The 16591-nt window shown below is 49.2% G+C and overlaps 2 long non-coding RNA genes across 2 annotated transcripts in view; one reads left to right on the top strand and one right to left on the bottom strand.

Annotated features, from left to right (window-relative positions):
* LOC119088329 lies at positions 1-16056 on the bottom strand. The gene is made up of 5 exons (XR_005091969.1): positions 15887-16056; positions 9412-9553; positions 8835-8918; positions 7214-7294; positions 1-481 (listed from the first exon to the last, which is right to left on the bottom strand). It is a non-coding gene; the product is annotated as an uncharacterized LOC119088329 (long non-coding RNA).
* The window catches only part of LOC119088328, a 26675-nt gene continuing 26140 nt past the window's right edge, over positions 16057-16591 (top strand). Inside the window, exon 1 of the long non-coding RNA XR_005091967.1 lies at positions 16057-16213. This is a non-coding gene — a long non-coding RNA (uncharacterized LOC119088328). The remainder of the gene's footprint in view (positions 16214-16591) is intronic.

Here is a 16591-nt window from a genome sequence, read left to right on the forward strand (position 1 = left end):
TCACAGAGATCCACCTGGCTCTGCCTCCCAAGTGCTGGGATTAAAGGCGTGTGCCACCACCGCCCGGCTCCCTTGCCTCCTTTACTGAAAATAGTTTTCACATTCTGCCCAGGCCTTTGGATGGCCTTCTCTACTCTCCCCAGCCATATTCTTGGGCATGTCATCTGCGTCTGCCCAGACCCCACCCAGTAGATAGTGTCAAACATAGCTGTAGACTTACCAAGAGAGCAAGACAGGCTCTGGGGCCCCAGACCCACCCCCAGACAGGGAGGAGAAGAGTGAGGTTGAGAGCCGGGGTTTCTTCCCTCTGCCACCTCAGGCAAGTGGAGGAAGTTTTAAGAAAGTCACTTATGCCAGGCAGGGGTGGCACTCACCTTTAATCCCAGCACTCGGGAGGCAGAGGCAGGAGGACCTCTGTGAATCTGAGCCCAGTCTACTCTGTGTAGTGAGTTCTAGGAACCCAGGGCGATGTAGAGAGACCCTGTCTCAAAAGAAAAAAAAAGCACGTAATTAATTAATTAATTAAAGAAAAGAAAGTCTCTTACAGAAAGACAATGTTGCGCTCACATGGTGGCTCGTAGCAGTCTGTAATGACAACTCTGTAGCACTAGAGGTCGAGCTCTGGTGGTCTCTACATGCAATGGCGCATATATGTGTGTATGCTTGCATGTGCGCGCGTGCACGTGTGTGACAGAGAAAGAAGGGGGGGAGGGAGAGGCACAGAGCCAACCATGTGGTGGAGTTCAGGGGAGCCCCAGCGTATCCTGAAGGCTGGATGGACTGTTGGAGGTTGACTATACCTGAGTTGCCTCCACAGATCCCACCATTGCCCTGAGAATCAGCCAGAGCAGACCAAGGAGGCCATGTGGATCGTGGATCACTCTTGAGTTGACTGTGAGGGAGCCATGAGAGACAGTAGGAAGCCATCGTCCTATCGTGAAACTGTGTGGTGGAGGTTCCCCAGGTAACTTCTCTCTCTCTCTCTCTTGGTTTTTTGAGGCAGGGTTTCTCTGTGTAGTTTTGGTGCCTTTCCTGGAACACACTCTGTAGCCCAGGCTGTCCTCGAACTCACAGAGATCCACCTGGCTCTGCCTCCCGAGTGCTAGGATTAAAGGCGGGCACCACCACCGTCCAGCTCCCCAGGTAACTTCCCTAAGAGCATACAAAATTCTTCTGCAAGCTGTGTCTGGGCATCTCCCAGGCCATTTGATAGCCACAGAGGACTATCAGAAACTTGAACTTAGTCAAAGATCTTTCTTCTGCCTGACCTCAGAGCAGCAAGAGATTGAGGCAGAGAAGAGGGAAGGCTAAAGGAAGAGCAGGTTGACCCTTCCTGCTGCAGGGGCTCTGGCTCTGGGTCAGCCTGGGGGCTAGGAGACTCTTCCTATTTGGTGAGATACATGAATTCTGATCTGGGTTGAATTTGTCTTCTTTTGTAAATGACACATGGTAATTGTACATATTTATGGGGAGTGTGATATTTCAATACATGTGTACCACTTGTAATGATCAGATCCCAGTAATTGGTAGATCCATCACTTTAGACATTTATTGTTTCTTTGTGATGAGAACATTCACAATCCTCTCTACTAGACATTTGGAAATATTCAATTAATAGCCAACTACAGTCATCCTGCTGTGACATAGAGTGTCAGAAGTTATTCTTCCTACCCAATTGCACCTGTGACGTGCCCCCCCCCAACCCCAATCTCAGTCTGTGCCTATGAGATAAACTTTTTTAGTTTCACATATAAGAAGTGAGAACATGCTGCATTTGTCTGGAACTGGGCTTTTAATAACTGGAAGGGCAAAACCTGATAATATTGGAGTGATTGAAAGGTTAGAGGATCTTCATCCTGTGAGTGGGGGTTGGGAGGCCACCGTGGAGAGCAGGTGTGAATGGTAGTCACAATAATGAGAGGACAAGCTATTTCCTCATTTCACCCCTACTGAGCAGGCCAGTTAGTGCGCTGGCTTTGAATCCATCTAAGTCTTTGGAATTCTGCAAATCTATAGATACAGTAAAAATACAAACACAAAGCAATACACAGTATGAAAGCAAGTAGACCAGGCCACAGTGATAGCCACAGAGGAATGAAATGCAGGAGAGAAACTGACAGGTCATAGCCTGTCCCCAAACCACACGTGAAGACCAAGTTTCCATGGCTCCCCCAGCCTTTCCAGAACAGGGGCCATGCTCAGCACTGCTGGGGAGTATTTGTCTCCACAGAAATGCAGACCTCAAGAGAGCGCAGCTCCTGCTTAAGAAGCTCGAGGTCTAGAGGGACAGTCCCTCATATCCCTCTTTATGATCCCCTAAGTGGCCAGCTCCTGAGAGCCGAACCCACGGAAGATCATCTATTATACATTTCCTGAGGATCTACTACAGGACATGCTCCATATCGGCCACTGGGAGACCCAACATGCCCCAGGTCACATAGTTTCTAGACCCTGCAGGACTCACAGCAGGCAAACAGTAAAACAATAAATTACAGAGCTAGGGAAATGATTCTGAGTAAAGCGCCTGGTCTGCAAGCATGAAGATGTGCGTTCAAATCCTAGTATCCATGTAAAAGCCAGGCATGGTGAGCACCTGGAACCCCAGATCTGGGAAGCAGAGACAAATTGATTCCAAGGGCTCCCTGGCCAGCCAGTACAACTCAAACGGTGTGCTCTAGGCTCAGTGGAAAAAGCCCATTTCAATAATAATAATAATAATAATAATAATAATAATAATAAGTTGAAGAAGAAATTGAGGAAGATCTTGGGTGGCAACCTCAGCCCACCATACATGCCCACATGGGTTTGCATACCCACCAGGTATCTTTATGAGAGGCATAGCATCTACTGAACCCTTGCTTTCCCAGGACTGGCTTCGCTGCACCTCTCTGAGGTTTATTTTCTAAACACCCGCATAACTCCTGCTGTGTGCTAGGTGTGGAAGAATGCAGCAGTGAGTAAGATCTCATGCTCAGCTTTGATTGGCATGGGAGTTTTGACCCAATTTAATCAGCCTGGGGGTTTTGATCTGCTCCATTTCTGACCTTATACAACCTGGTGTTCCCCATCTCCAAATCGTATGTTTAGCTTTGAAGAACTTGATATACAGCAGTAAAGGCGAACCAGTAAGCCACTGAGAGCAGTAACACGTTTTAGAAGCAGTAACACTGGAAGACACGGGCAGCAGAGGCCTGTGTACTGTGGTAGGTTGGCCCAGGCTTCAGAAGCCGGGGGATGCTTTCCATGGAGAGTGTTGGAATAGAGGAGGCTGACTCTTCTCGCTGGAGGAGAAGCGGGAGGCAACACCAGAGAACTGGTTGGAAACAGTGGGTACAAGGAGCCTGGCCTAGAAACCTGCACAGAACACTAATTGGGCCATGGACCATCTTACCAGCAAATGCCAAGAAACTTAGGCTTCATTCTTCAGGGAACTAGGGAAAGGTTTGAACTAGGGGAGATCCTGTCAGTAAATTAGCATTTGGGCAGGGTAAACTCAGATGATAAGTAGAGCATGGGTGTCAGGGAGCACAGGAAGTAGGAAGAACATTGGGACAGTGTGGGAATAACCCCAGTGTGGCACTGGGATACAGAGGTAAAGCCAGAGGTCGGCGCCTCCTGGAGGAGCCATTGAATAGGATGGACAGATGGGCTGGTGAGCCTGGGCACAGAGAGAAGGACAGTCCTCAGGACTCCAGTTTAGGGGAGTGGTTGGTGGATAGGTGAGGAGCCCCATTTTTAGCTTGTTGGTATTTGGCCACACTTCTAGCCAGGATGGGATTCCTGGCCTGGGTAGGTGAGGTCAAGTTCCTTCTGCACTCAGAGCCTTCCAGGTTAATGCCCTGCAACAAGGACGAGCGAGGATCGTTCCACCAAACCGAGAGTCACACAAGTCCTCTACCCAGCTCAGCGCCATCAGCAGGGCTAGAAGCGGCAGCAACGCTCCCCTAAAATTACATTTTCCTCTTGGAAAACAGCCTTTGCAAACAGAGCGTTCTTAATTGAGTAGATATTTAGATCTGTGTATCACTTGTAAGGTGCACGGCTCCCCATGGTGACGTTTTAATAGCCAGGGACACGGGGAGGAAGGTAAATATTCTTTACCTTTGTTGCAGCCCGGGAATTCTCCTCATTTGTCAGATATGATTAGCTGTTCCCCTTCTGGTCCCATTGTTATTCAGGTCCCCACTTGTCACAGTCACACCTCTTCGGATGCTCATGTCTTGCTTTCTCTCCAGCTCTCTCTCCCTCTGGTGGCACCCTGACTGGCTAGTAATTTATGTATGACAATATGAGACTAATTCGGTTATTATGTCAAAGGGAAATTGAATCTGGGGTTTTAGTGCCGCATCTGGGAGAAATCTTCCAATGAATCTAGAGTGGAGAAAAAAGCCTCAGACTTCGATTCATCTGCTTGTCACCCTGTCGGCAAGATTAAGTCATTATAGAGGGCTAAGCTGGGCCAGAAATGGGACTGTAGAGGAAGGAGATAAAGGGAATGAGAAAGGGGTGGGAGCAGGAGTAGAGGGAAGAGGACCAGGGCAAGGCTGGGCCGGTGATGGGGAGTAGAGAGCCCAGCAAGATGAAGGGCTCTGTGCCACTCTGCTCCGGGGATTCTCTTGTTTACCCACAAGGCGGTCTGAGCAGTGTGGCAGCTAAGGGACAGATGGACAGGGAGGAAGTTCAGTGGGAGGACATTTATGCAAACAGTAGCATGTCTCTGCTCCCGGGTGTCTTAAACACTGTGTGAGTTAAATCTAGCATCCCGGTCCAATGTGGGATTAGAGGATTCCGTTGGCTGCCAATTACCAGTGACATTTCTTCTGGGTACCTAGGCTTGGGCAAGGGGCTCCTTGGCTTTACACAGCAGCTGTGCTTAGGGTCACAAAGGTCGCGGAAAGGTCCTGGTGTGGGAGGAAGCACCCACATCTAAGCAAATGTTGGCATTTACTCTGTTTGATCAGAAAAGATGAGAGGGATAGCATGGACTCTTTGGAGCCCAGGTTGGACTGTCAAGAAATGAGGAACTGCTAGATGGGATGTGAAAGGACCTGATTCTCAGGGTCTCTGGAAATATTTCATTAGGCTGTTCTACCCTCCAAGACACTCCAAATCTGCTTACTAATCCAGTTACCCATTAGACTTGTCTTCTCAATGACTGTGTTCCGTCCTCTAGCTCTGTAGAATGGGGTGTCCTCTGGCTCTGTAGAATGGGGTGTCCTCTGGCTCTGTAGAGTGGGGTGCCTTTTCTTCCTTTATCCTCACGGTTCTCCCATCCTTGACACATTTGGTCTCAAGTCCCCTTTTTACCTGTGGGACTTTCCTTCCCCACAGGAAAGTCCCAGGGGCTTGGCAAGGAGAGATGCACTTGCACCAAGAATGGAAGCTGCGTGTGAGATTCTTTTGGTCGTTTTTGGTGTTTGGCTTTTAAGTGTTTCTCTGAACCTCAGTTTTTGCTTCTCATAAACTAGGACCACCCACTCACATGGGGAAACTGAATTGCATGGTTACCATGACTACAAGTTTCCCCTCAAGCCTCAGGGGCATCATTCTTGCCTCCAAGAAACCTCTAGCCAAGATTCTTCCAGCTCTGGCAGAAGATGCTGGGGGGTCATTCTGGCCATGCCCCTGCATCCAGGCAAGAATCCAAAGACAGGACCAGAACAGGAACAAGCTGAGGCTCCTCCCACCGACTCTCCACTTTCCACTTCCCCAGCTTATCCACGAAAAACAACTTCTTTTCTTCAAGAAAAAGGAGGCCGTTCAAATGAGAATGGAAGAGTTCAAAATAACCCTTGGTTCTTAACTCACGTCAGTTTGATTGTTTCTTCCAACACCCACACATCAGCTTTGACCAGACACCCACCTACCAGTACTTATGCAAAAGATATTGGCAGCCGCTGATAACCTGCGAAACATCTCGGCTCTCGAAGCGGCTTTGTTACCAACCTCTCTCAGTTCTGTGAGCCCTCATTTGATGAGGGTCTTAACGCCCTCAGGAGGGTTCTCAGGCGCTGCAGCTCTGTACCTTCACCCCACTTAGCAAGCAAGACTGTATACACATCTGCCCCACGCCCCACCACAGTGCTTAACACCGTGTTCTTGTTCACTGGCTTGCGTCATCTCTAGGGTAGTTATTAATAGATGTTCAGAGCCCTGGGTAGGTGATGATAGCCAGAGGACCAGAGAGAAGCTGAAGAGCAGAGGGCCTTGCCAAGGGTCAGAGGAGGGGTTGTTTGAACTCTAGCCACACTGTGCCTTAATAATGGTGGAGAAGAAAGTCCATCACAGTCACTGGACAGAGACCTGCTCTGCTGATCTTAAAGCTAGCGGCCAGCAGTGGGGACACGCCCAAGTCACTGAAGAACAGGAAACATCCATCCTGGAGGCCTGAGAGGGAAGGAAGGGCCTCCCACCATTCCGATAAGCTGTGGGTTATCAGCTGGCTCCAGGAGCTTGCTGATTTCAGTCACAGCATTTGTTACCAGGCACTGTGGGGGCCTCACGTGGGGTCATTATCAGGGGTCATTTTGTTTATCCTCCTGCCTTTGAGCCCAGCCACATATAAAGTAGTCTGAAGAGCCAGTTTGGGGTGACAAGCTCTCTTTCTTCTAGAGTTTCCTGTGCAAGAATATGGCACAGATCCCTACAGTCCTGCAGGACAGTGCCGGCAGCCCCCCACCCCCACCCCAGAAACCCTCTCCAGAGTGTGTCGCACTGTGGATTCGGCCAGAAGAGCCAGATGGTCAGGGTGGCCTGAGCAGACAGGGGGTGGTGTTCACTGTCTGGGGAGACAGTGAGGGGCCTCAGCTGTCTCCCTTCTCCCCACCTGGAGGGCTCGCTGGCTCTACAAGCAGACTGAAACCAACTCTCAGCCACCTGTCCATGCAGGGCCTTTGAGACTTCCCATCCCCTTTAAAAGGTCACCCGGACTGCTTACTCTTAAGATGAAGGGGTCACTTATGGGTCTCATAGACCACGCCCTGGCCTGGGGGGACAAGTTCAGTATCTCTCCTGCTCCAGCAGTGGCCCAGAGTCTGTCCACTTCACATACCTACTCCTAGTGGTAGCTTCACCCAGGAGGTCAGGGGAGCTGAGCCCACCAGGCAGGAAGAGGAGAAAGTGACAAATGAGCATTAGGAGAGGCCCCTGGGGAACATTAGGCAAAGACACCCAGGGCCTATGTAGGGGACTGGCCACCGGGACACAAACAAACCTTCATTCGGAACCCAGGACTCCCGCGCTGTACTTGATGGCTTCTCCAGCCCGGGACGAGGCTGCTGGGGCAAGGCAGGGCCTGAGGGTAAAACGAGAGCTGAGGAGGGTGGAAGGAGACAGACAGGGGAAGGCGTAGTGCCAGACAGTCTATTTCAGAGCAGGACTGATGCCCAGGAAGAAGAGACACCCAAATAAACCGAGACGCGAATTAGGGATGAGTTGCATTAGGATTTGTTGCTGGCCCAGTCTCTCCAGCTCTGTTTGCTTGAGAATTTATTATGTTGTTATTGTTATTGAGAAGGGGGTTCACTGTGCTCCCCAGGCTGGTCTCTGGTCTTAAACTCATAGGCTCGAGTGATCCCTCCCAAGTGTGGGGACCATAGATGTGCGCTACTTCAACAGACTAGAATGTTTTTAAATTTTTAATTATATTAGCATACAGGCATTCTTAAAATCATTCAAGTCATGCAAATGAAGTAAAACTCAGTCCTTTCTCCTTCCCCAATCCTAGGACCTTCTTTAAAGGAAATAACAATGTCTGATTTAGCATGTAGCTGCGTGGGCAGAGAGATGATGGATAGATACGTAGAGAGGTAGAACATATTTATGTGGCTAGCATTCACTTCACAATATTCCTTGGTGTGCTTCCAGTTCCATTACGGGGAGAGCCACGTGTTCATTTAATTGTTATGTGGAGTCTCATCTACCAAGGGCACCATAGCTTATGCAAACTTACTGATGGATATTTATCTTGTTGTGTTTGTTTTATTTATTGTGTTGCAATAAGCATCATCCCTCACAAATTGGCAGATTTTAAAATGAGTTTATAAGTGACTAGAGGAAACAGGAGTCTCTTGGGGTCTTTGGGACAGTCCTGGAGTTTGGAGAAACCAAGGCAAAAACGGATGGCTGAATGGTTTCCAGGTGACTCCAGGGGTAGGAGCTTCAGGCTTTGTGTTTCCTAGGTAGGTCCTTGCTGATATTGTGGCCTCCCGTGGCACAGCTAGCCACATCTACCCGGGAGGGTCTTGCAGGAAAGAGCACAAAATGCATGCTGGCCAGACCCAGGCAGTTAAAACTGGAGTCTGGCACTGGAACACACGACTGATAATAATCCTCTCCCTGGACTGATTTCCTGCAGACTTGCTCCCTCCCGAAAATGATCACAAGCAGTATTCCTGCAGCAGGCCCAGCTGAGGGGCAGGTGCTATTTCGAGCTGTTTTCTGTAATTGGTAAATGCGGGGAATGCGTGGGAGGAAGGCGCAAGGGCCTTTCTGGATGCAGGGCTGACGTCACGGTGAGTTTTCAGAGATGTGGTTTCCTGTGTGGCTTGGGGAACCTGATCACGTGACCCTGGGGCAGTTGGGCAGCAGGTGACTCCTTTGTTCTCAAGTCCTAGGACACCTTGGACTATGTTCTCAGCCCCAAGTTACAGAAAAGATACAAGCGGCCTGCCAAGAGACCAGGCGAGCAGCCTTGTGGTGTCTATCACAGAAAGAAATTTTCCGTAGTCCCCCTTCCTTCTCCTGCCCCCATCTGCTTGTTGGCCGAGCTTTTTCAACAGAACTTGAAGTCACAGCATCCGACAAGGGCAGAGACTCCAAGGCTGGGCACTTACCAATGGCATGTTTGGCCTCTCTCTCCAGTACCTAACACTGTGCCTCGATTGTCCTGGGTGGTGTTTTGTCATCTGGACACAAACCTAGACACAGTAGGAAGGGGAAATCTTAAAGTCCGCGGGGGCATTTTCCTGATTCATGATTGACCTGGGAGGGCCCAGCCCACTGGAGGCGGTGCCACCCCCAGGCAGGTGGCCCTGGGTAGATAAGAAAGCAAATGGAGCAAGCCATGGGGGGCAAGTCACAAGCCGTGGGGGGACAAGCCAGTCAGTGCCATTTCCCCATGGCTTCTGCATTAGTTCTTGCCTTCAAATTCTTCATGTTCCTGCCTTGAGTTCCTGCCCTGACTGCTTTCAAGGATGGACTGTGATGTGGATGTGTAAGGGAAATAAACCCTTTCTCCCCAAGCTGCTTTTGGTCCTGGTGTTTATCACAACAATAGAAGGCTAAGTGGGACACCATCTGACAAATGGTTACAATAACTTGTGCTCCCCCAGAGCATAACAGTGAGGGTTCACCAAGATGAAGCACAGTGTGTGTAGTGAATACTTCAAAGGTGACGTCATCATCACTCACCTCATCAGGTTGCCGGGCTCTCCTTTGCTATGTCTTCCACCAGCTGGCGTTGTTTTTTTTTTTTTTTTTTTCAGAGACCAGACCTGTGTTCCTCACTGTCTGATCAACGCAAGGCCTCACAAGAGGCTGAAGAATCTGAGGTCTGGAAGATCATAAAGGCCCTGATTTACAAACCCTTCCTTCAAGTGCTAGAGGCTGTTTCCCGTCCTTGGTTTAAGCGGGCTGCTAGAATGTTCTGAGCAGTGGAAGACCGCCAATGGAGGTGAGGCTGTGTGACCTCCAAACCCTAGACCTTTCTGGTTCTGCCCTTGGTCCTTGCTGCCCATGCTGCTGGGTAAGGAAGTCCAGTGCCCCACCCCACAGCTGAGGGTGACAGGTGTGTGGACTTATGGCAGCCACCCTAGTTACCCACTGAGATTCCAGGCCCAAGAATGAGGTGCCCGAGAGAAACTGGGTCTCTGGCTCACCCACTGATGGCAGCTGTGAAGGTGACCCAAAGCCCTGCCCCAGTGGCAGAATCCACAGTAAATGGATGGTTTCTATTTCCAGCCACTAAATCTTAGGGTATAATTTTTTTTTCTCCTTTCCCTCAGCAACAGATAAATGAGACCAGAAGCTTGGAAACAAGTCATCTCAGAGTTCCTAAGAGACAAAGGAGGGAAATATGGGCACAGCCAGAATGGACTGTAGAGTTTCAGACAGAGAGGACTGCCTGGGTACAAAGAAAGGCCACCACTATCCTAGGGACAGGGCATCCAAAAGGGAGGCTGGCTCAGGAAGGCTGAGGAGTTTCTCAGACAGGACATGCTGATGCTGTCAGCCAAGGGACACAGGGAAGAAAACATTGGGGTGGACAGAAAGCCCCATGACTATAAAGGGCTGGAACAGGAAAGGGTACCAACCCACAAACCTAAGCCTGACAGACCTGCCGAAGGGTACCAGTGACTCCACAGTCCACAGTGAACTGGGAATTTCAGGGATTATGAAGAGGGTGCATGCAAGTCTTGATGCAAGAGCAAGGAGAAGAGGTGATCCCATCGTCTAAGGTGAGCACTGGGATGTTGAAAAAGGCTTAAGGAAGACAAGATGCTCCTTTGTTTGCTTCCTATCAGTGAAAACACTCCCAAGTCTGGAGGAAGTGGAAGAAAACAGGGCTAAACCTAAAGCCCATTTAAGACAAGGCTGGGGTGGTGTAGATGGCTGTGCTTGGGCGTTTCATTCCCCAGCCAAAGTGTCTTCCATCTCTGAGCTCCACACATGGACACAGTAGGCACACTGTTACTCACTGCGATGACATTCTTCTCAGGAGTGTCCATCTGCCTGCATCAAGATCCCCCAGAAATGTTTGGCAAGAGCAGAGATTCCTGCCCACAGCCTCCCCAACTCCCTATCCAACTGATAATGTACGGCTCTGAGACTGGGGGTGAAATTGAACATATTTAGCAAGCACGTTGACACTGTCTCCTTTCATCTCCATGACAATCTTTTGTGCTGAGCATTCCTGATCTGGAATTCTTGGGACCAGAGTACTTCCAGTTAGAGTTTTGAAGATTTGGAAATGTCTGTGGGTGCGTTAGAGTACCTCTAATCTGAAAACCCTAAATCTGAATCATAACATCCAAAAGACTTCAGAGTCTGGAGCATCTCAGCTCTTCGGGAACTAGGGATGTGCAAGTGCTACCAACTCTGTTTTAAAGACAAGAAAGCTGACACCCAGAGAGCTTAGCTGAGGGGAACCGGCAGAGCTGGGACTAGAACATGAACAGCTCATCTAGTTAGGCTCCATGCCTGTCAGCTAGGCTCTACGGCCACTTGTCTGTTTTGAACAAGCCCCACAGGCTTACCCCTGCATGCTTACATTGGCAAACAGTCATTCTCAAGAATTCTGGTAGTGGGTGGCATGTGTGCTGTCTCCAGCTTCAAAACCAGAGACATAAAATAAGACCCTAGATTCTGTTATCCTTGGGAAAGCCACAAGACAGGTAAAATGGCTATGGTCACCACACTGGCTGGTTTTGTGTGTCAACTTGACGCAAGCTAGAGTCATCAGAGAGGAAGGAGTCTCAGCTGAGGAAATGCCTCCTTGAGATCCAGGTGTAAGGCCTTTTCTCAATTAGTGATCAATGGGGGAGGGCCCAGCCCATTGTGGGTGGTGCCGTCTCTGGACTGGTGGTCCTGGGTTCTATAAGAAAGCAGGCTGAGCAAGCAATGGGAAGCAAGCCAATAAACAGCATCCTCCATGGCCTCTGCGTCAGCTCCTGCCTCCAGGTTCCAGCCCTGCTTGAGTTCCTGTCCTGACTCCTCCAGTGATAGACTATGATCTGGAAGTGTAAGCCAAATAAACCCTTTTCTCCCCAACTTGGTTTTTTGTTTGTTTGTTTGTTTTTGTTTTTGTTTTTGTTTTTGTTTTTGTTTTTGTTTTTGTCATGGTGTTTCATCACAGCAATAGAACCCTAACTAAGATGATCACTAAGAGAAATGGTGAGTTACAGGAAGCTACATGGTTTCATTTGGCACGCATCAAGTCCAAATGGGCTCCCTTACCTTACTGAGAGCAAGGTTGGACCAGTGCATGGAAAGAGTGGCTGGCATTTCCCAATATCTACTCCACCTACTGCACCCTAAAGCCTGGCTCAGTCTAGGGGCAGGTTGAGTGAACTGAACCAATGAGATGAGGAGACACATCCCAGATGGGAACAAAGAAGTATATTGTCACAATTGATAAAGGCCTGATGACCCTGAAGGACTCAGACTTAAGATCATGGTACAGTTATTGATGGCAGAAAAGAGCTGGGTAGAGCTCAAGGCTTTGATGACATTGTTGAGCTACTGTGTTGATCAACTTTGAAGCCTCATCCCTCTCTGAGAGTCTTGTTATGTGAGACCCTCAGCTTCCTTATTATTTCAACAAATTGATTGAGGACTTTTCTGACCTACAGAAAAAATATCTCACCCACTTCCAGGGAAATGCCTTAGACACAATACATTCCAACTTTAAAAAGTTGGCTACAAACTTAAAGATATTCTTGTGAGCAAAATGAAGAAACTAGGGTTGAACAATGTCACTAGACACCGTCACAGTAGGGGGTCCCAAGTTGACTAGAAGCCAAGGGACTCAGACAACCAGGTGCACATCCAGAAGGTTGTGTGTTTGTGCTTTAACAAGCATCCCATAGCAGTCTCCTGGAACTGGTGTGGACTTTGGTGTGGACTCTGCCTGAGGCACCTTGTTGTGTCTGTGCATTCCTTAGCTTCAGCCCACATTTGGCACGTGCTCCCTTGGCTGCTGATGGTACAGACCCACTGCCAACACAACTGCACTTTTGCCTGGTCAGAGGGCCAAAGGTTCTCAACTTTGACCTCTCTCCTATCACATTCCCCTTTCCTCCTGGATGAGAAATGAGATTTACCCTCTAATGCTTCAGAAGGGACCCCTGCCGCATCTTTGGGCTTAGTCCAAACCCAGTTGTGACTGACATTTGGCATCGAATCAGAGCTTCGTGGGTCAATGTCACCAGACAGGTGGTCTCTCTAGTTGATGGGACAGAGCTGGCCCCTGAATCTTGGCCTGACTTTGATCACTACTAGGCAGAGAAAGCCTGTTCAGCCAACTTGCAAATGTCTCAAAGCTGCTAGGATGACTAGAGCACTGGCTGACAGGCTAGAACTTCACACACTCTTCTGAGAAGCTGAAATAATAAGCCAAGCACATATTTTTTCCATCCCAACTACAGAAGTAGCTGATAGCAGTTTATATTGGGAGGGGAAAAAAAAACAGGCTAACTAAAATCAAATGAAAATCCCTAGCTTCCTTAAAGCCGTAAAAGATGTGATATGGCTGTCCAAAAAGCCCATGGCATCTTAGGAATCAAATTCAAAGTTCAGTGCCCAAGCAAAGGGGAACAGAATCCCCGTTCTTTTGGTACTCATATTTGGAAGAGGCTTCCAAGAAGGCGTCGGAGGAGAGGGACGAGGAGTGGGGGGATGGGGCGGAAATGCCTCTTCAAAGCTCCAGAACTCCAACCTGGGGACAACCGGGGAGACTGATGAGCAGAACATGGGCTTATCTAGAGGCTCCATCCTGTGCAATATGACTGTCCATGACTCAGGACATGTGAAGACTCAGCTCCCCAGCTTCAACCCCAGCTCTGGTCCCTGCAAATGTCCACCGCTGAGGACTGTCAGTACCAGAGACTCAGTTTCAATTTTGGTTCAATGGAGAGAAAAATACCCATCTTGCTATTGGAAATAGTCTGTCTGAGGGGCTTAGCACAGTGCCAGGCACACGGTTGGGGTTGGCAACCACTGGCCTATGATGATTAGCACTAACTGGAGTGACGAAGTGCTTTCCCAGCAGGGGAGTAGGCTCCCTGTGTGGGGAGTGTTAAGCAGAGGCTTCAGATCAACACATCATGAATGTTTGAGAGCTCTAGGTTGGAGGTTGAAATAACTGATTTCTGGCCAGCTTGGGGACAGTAATCTATTATGGGAACCAAAATTCCCTGCTGGCTCGAGGGTCCAGAAGTCTCACTGTTTGAATTACTGTTTGTGTTTGCTCGGTGTGTGCCTGGAGGTCTCTCTCTCTCTCTCTCTCTCTCTCTCTCTCTCTCTCTCTCTCTCTCTCTCTCTCTCTCTCGTGTGTGTGTATGTGTGTGTGTGTGTGAGAGAGAGAGAGAGACACACACAGAGAGAGAGACAGAGACAGACAGAGACAGACAGACAGAGACAGATAGAAAGACACACAAAGAAGACTCTAGCTGTGTGTGTGAGAGGGAGGCAGAAAACTCTAGTTGTATATTTGCATAAGGCAGAGAGAGGGGAGAGAGGGAGAGGGAAAGGGAGAGGGAGAGAGAGAGAGAGAGAGAGAGAGAGAGAGAGAGAGAGAGAGAGAGAGAGAGAGAACTCTAGCCGTGTTATGTATAAAAGAGAGAAACATAGCTCTAGTTGTGTGTGTGTGTGTGTGTGTGTGTGTGTGTGTGTGTGTGTGTTTCCTTGTGTTCCCAGGGAACTGTACCCCACTCTGTGAGACATCAGTCACCAGGCATGAAAACACTCATCGAACAGAGCTGATTCTCAGTGACCAGGTCTGTGTTCATTTCAGCTCCTCGGCCAGGTCTTTGTTCAAACAGCATTTCCTTGACTGAGTGAGTACCGTCAGGTTTGGATTGGAGACAGCGAGCTTATCCATACGGTCCTTAGCACTGTTGATTCTTCTCAACAGTGGAGGGTCAGGCTTGGGGGCTGGGGTGTGTTAGTACGTGACCAGCAGCCTGCCCCGGGTGCTCCTTCCAAAACAATTCTTCACCCACAATTTGGACTCAAGCCCACTAGGCTCCCTTTCTAGGAGCTTTGTGTCTCTTTTCTTTCTTTAAAAGAAATGATTTGTTTTATTTTATTTTTTTTTATCTCTAAGGGTGTGTGTCTATACGAGTATATGTCACATGTATGAGGGTGTCTGAGGAGACCAGAAGAGGGCATCAGACCCCTGGAGCCGTAGTTACAGGCAGTCGTGAGCAGCCTGGTGTGGGTGCTGGGAACTGAATTCAGATCCCCTGCAAGAGCAGCCAACACTCTTAACTGTTAAGCCATCTCTCTAGTCCATTTTGTGCCTTTTAAAAGGCCCTTTTCCACCCTACCAGAAGTCTCTTTCTGTTTCTTTTGCCAAATTGTTTTTCTCTCTCTGGGAGCTCCTCTCTCTGGGAGAAAAAGCACTATGCCATCAGATCAATTCTCAGTAGCAAGTTCCTAGCAGGGCGGTGTCCATGATGTGTCCATTGCCAGCAGGACTTATAACACAACAGGAAAATCAGAGGCAAAGCACCCCAAAGTAGACAAAGCTTGACAGTGCTCATACCGAGGTCAGGGTGGGATAGGATGGGATGGGATAGCATCAGTTTCATTTCCTGAAGGCTTGGTCTCCAGACTCAGTTCCACCCTAGGAAAGATTAGTGAGGGGAATCTGGTTCTATGGTCACCAGAAGATGGCAAAGCTATTTTGGGATAGTTCCCACCAACCCATGTGAGGAACTATCTGATGAAGACTCAGAACATGGGGATGTAGAGATGACTTAGCAGTTAAGAGTACTTCCTGCATTTCCAGAGGATCTGAGTTTGGATCCCAGCACCCATGACAGGTGGTTCACAGCCACCTGTGACTCCAGGTCCAGGAGATCCAGGGGACTCTTCTTCACTCACGTGTGCACAGACTCGCACAGAGACACATACATAGACACATGATTTAAAATTGTAGACAGGAGCTGGAGAGAGGCTCTGCAGTGAAAGCACTTGCTGCTTTTACTGAGCACGTGGGGTTGGTTCTCAGCACCCATGTGGTGCCTCACAACTGTCTGCAACTCCAGTTCCAGGAGCTCGGGTACCCTCTTCTGCCCCCCTGGGTACCAGGCACACATATGGTTCACATGCATGCAGTCAAAGCACACAGACACATAAAATAAAACAATCTTTTTGAAAATACCTTGGAAAACTTTACAGGAAGCTTCCAGGTCCTCTTACAGCTGTTGTCTCCCCACAGAGACTAGATAGAGGTCTAGCCTTGTCTCCAACTGCTAGTAAGAAGCACCAAGCCCTGGGAGGTTATGACACATCACCAGTGGGGATGTGCCAGAGCCAACACTTCAAACAAGGACTTGACATTTCAGACCTTGTGCCTTCCTGCACATCTGCTCCTTATCAGAAGCAGCAGAGCTGGGCGCTGGCACAGCTAGCTGCTCCACCCTTCCATGGCCGAGCTCTTCTTCAGCCTTCTAACTGGCTGCACTAGCGTCTGGACATCTCCTCAATGGTATGTCGCTGGCCTACCTCCTCTTGGGCCAGCTCTGGGCACACTCCCTGGGGACTTCTTGGCTTACCCTGTTCCCTCATTTCCAGCCCCACCTCCCCACACAGCTGGGTTCCCTCCCCATTTCCAACAGCCTGGGCCTCTAGCCTGTCTGGCCAGGGAGCTGGGTGGCTTGGCCGGTCAGGCATGGTGGCTGGGCTGGTGTGGGCAGACGGGAAGCCGCTTTCTGTTCCTGAGCTATCTGGTCCTGCTGCCACGGGGTCCTTTATAAACTCCCTCCTGAGTTATACACTACTTATTGTTGTTATTGTTATTGATCCAGCCTCTAAACAGCAGAGGTCCCAGGGCTCAATTTAAAGCATCAGTTACATCGATAATTCC

This window comes from Peromyscus leucopus, chromosome 7 (assembly GCF_004664715.2).
Source record: "Peromyscus leucopus breed LL Stock chromosome 7, UCI_PerLeu_2.1, whole genome shotgun sequence".
Classification (NCBI taxonomy): domain Eukaryota; kingdom Metazoa; phylum Chordata; class Mammalia; order Rodentia; family Cricetidae; genus Peromyscus; species Peromyscus leucopus.